The 3,198-nt window shown below is 34.6% G+C and overlaps 1 protein-coding gene across 1 annotated transcript in view; it reads left to right on the top strand.

Annotated features, from left to right (window-relative positions):
• Positions 1 to 3,198, top strand: part of LOC107090284 (glutamate receptor 1-like) — a 112,105-nt gene that overhangs the window by 98,969 nt on the left and 9,938 nt on the right. The window lies entirely within an intron of this gene.

Raw genomic sequence — 3,198 nt, 5'->3', positions numbered from 1 at the left:
GTTTTTAGAGCATAAACAGTAGTGTATAGGATTTCCTCGGGCGCCATAGACCTCCATTATTTGAATGTCAGCAGACAGCAAGAAGCCTCCCAGATCTCCAGATGCATTTGAGATATCAAAAAAGTACTCCAGAGTGTTGTTCAGCATGGGGGTGAGTAGAAAATGAAGGCTAATCATGTTTTGGGTGTACTATTCCTTTAAGGTCACAGCAATTTGTGAATGGTCAACGCCATCTGCTCGCAAATCAGCTACAGATATTTCTGTTTTTTTTTAATTTTTTGGAGAACTAGTACAAGGTAAAAATAAATTATTTATGTTGCTTTACAAATGTGTTTCAGACAAGCTTGACATTTGGCAAAATGTTGTGCAGTGGCTTAAACTGAGGTCTCAGTTTGTATAAAGCCACATATATCTGGTGTTTTCCTCAATGCCATAGCCCAGAAAAGCAAAGTTTTGGGAGTAGGACAGGGGGAATTACAATGTAGGAGAAGCTTTCCTGTTTTATATGAATGTTTTACGCAGCATAGCTGCAGCAGTGTACATTAAAAAAATGACCAAACAAAGCATATTTTTGTACTGTCTCCCAAAAAAAGGAAAGTCTCCTCTTAAACAGATTGATGTTTACAGGTAAATTCTATAGTAATTCTGATATGTAATTAGCAAATTTTGCATATCCTTTGCTTCAGACTTTAAAATAAGCTAACCAGCTTAATGACTATTGCAGAAATTTTAAACCTTTTCAAGTATTGGTGAACAAGTAACAAAATGACAAACTTTTATTTCACAATAGTGCATAGAATTTAGATTTACTGAATCATTTCATTCATTGAGGCAGGGCCTATAACTGCTGCTGACTGTTCTGAAGAACAAGATAGGCAAATAAATATAGAACAGTGGAAATGAGGATTCTGATGTCAGGAGATCTTTTTGTATTTTTGTCAGGTCACATTTATGTAAACTAATGAGAAAATTAGCCAATACTCAGTCTGATCTGTCACTTCTTGTTCTACAGATAAGGCTTTTTATGACTCCAGACAAGATTTTCTTCAGAAGCCTTTTCTCCACTCATCCCTGTCTTCGTTCTCCAGAACATTCAGTGGTCAGCACTGTTCAGTCTAAGCAGCCACAGACAGGGGTGCAGGGCTCTGCAGAGAAACATGGCATTTTACATCACTTTTTAACACAAATTCTGTCTGCCTTTGGGAGGGGTGGGGGCACTTACAAAGATATTTTAAGCATCCCCTGATGGCAGAAAACTTTCTTGAGGATTTGGAATACACTTTTTTTTTTTTTTTCCTTGGGTGATGTTTAGTCACTAAGCTTTGACTAATACAATCTGCCCTGGAATAAATCTTTCAGATCAAAGCACTTTTTCAGATGTATAAAGTCACAGTTGGTAATCTGAAAATATATTGTCTTGTTCCCTTTTTCCTTGCTGACGTCTCTGCTTATGGCTGTTCTCCAATAGATGAAATTAAAGCAACTGACCACAGCTTTCCATCCTCTCCTCTTCCTTCCCAGACACACTCACTGATGTTTTTGTCTCCAATCTGTCATGAACCTCCTGTTTTGCTCTGAAATCTGAGTAACAGAGCGTGACTAACCAGGAGATGTTCATCAGTCTGTCGAAGAGACAGCTTACTGTCAGACTGAAGCGGCTGCAACAAGACACTCACTTATAAGAAAAGCCACATGGAGGCAGCGGAAAATATCCAAAGCTGGGGTTATGTTTTTATTTTTTTTTTTTTTTTTGGGGGGGGATAATAATAATCTAAGACAAGTCCATCTGTTGCAGCATACATGCAAAGGGGTTTTCTTTTTAGGTTTTTTTTATTTGAATTAAACACTTCTAGCCTTTTAGAGCATAGTGTTGAATCGCATTATCAAATGTTTTTATTAAAATCCCTTTAAAATCATAGCTGTATATATAAATGTGCATAGAAGCAGAAGAAAAATCATCTCACATGTCCTAAAGACAACATTTGTGCTGTTAATTTATTCTGGAATCGTTTTTTGTATCTAGCCACCTGATCTGAAGATGCAGCTTTATACAGGACATATTTTTAATGATTAAGGGTAGTTTTTTTTATAATAAAATTTTTAAAAAGGCCTGTAAGAAGTTGTCACAAAGTTTAAGTGCACAAACTTACACATTAGACCACCAACCGTGTTGAGTTAACAATGCAACCTCTCCAATTTTTTATCCATTTACCACAGCCATTCACTACTTTCAGTGATTTGAAAGTTGTTATAATGCTAATAGCTTTAAAGCTCAATTCACCCCCTCCCAAAGACAAAAAAAGTCTTCTCAATTTCAAAGTTTACATAATATTTACTCCAATCTTAAACAATTTCATGTCCTGCACAAACTGATAAAAATGCATGATGTCTACACTTAGAAGACATAAAGAACCCCAAAGTTTTCAGTTTTTATTATTATTATTATTATTTTTCATGTTATAAAATGCTAATTGAATTGCTTTTACAAAGATGTAAAAGCTTAAAAAAAAACAAGACACCGGTATATGAATGAACACTCCTTCTCCCTTGTTGAAGTCTGGCTTTAAGGTGTCTCTTCCAATGACCTCTGAGATGCTGATTGCTTGCAGAACACATGGCAGTTTGGAGAGAAAATACTTTAATAAGTTTACAATCTTTTGTATGGATTACATTAATAAGTTTAGGCTGCTACTGCACATGTTTATAAGGCTGCATGTAAATACAATTCAAATTAAAGTAAGAGTTTCTATACATAAAGATGCATGTGATAAAGAACAGTAACTCATAAAAAGCAAGCTCTTGTTGAGAATTTATGTCCTAGGGTTTTTACGGTAAAAATTATTATTTTTTTTTATGTTCAGTTTTAAGTTTATGTTCTCAGCCTTAGAGACAGAATATAACAAAGGTTTTAAAATATAGCTATTTAAGAGTATATTTCCTTTTTGTTGACTTTTATTTGGAGAAATACTTTTCCTGCATGTTTGCATGTGGTAGACAACAATGGAATGTCAAAGGCTGTGATTTGAGGTAACAAAGGGTGAATTCACCCTCACTAAGTATACAATATGAAATGTTTGGGATAAAAATGCATGAATAAAGATATTAGATATTTAATAATATCATAGTTGGAGCATATATTTACATCAAGTTAAACAAAGAAAGATGAGGTGGTTGTTAGAGATGGATTTTAGTGTGCAA

This window comes from Cyprinodon variegatus, unplaced genomic scaffold, assembly GCF_000732505.1.
Source record: "Cyprinodon variegatus isolate N-32 unplaced genomic scaffold, C_variegatus-1.0 Scaffold288, whole genome shotgun sequence".
Lineage (NCBI taxonomy): Eukaryota > Metazoa > Chordata > Actinopteri > Cyprinodontiformes > Cyprinodontidae > Cyprinodon > Cyprinodon variegatus.
This window is presented reverse-complemented; position numbering and strand designations above follow the sequence as displayed.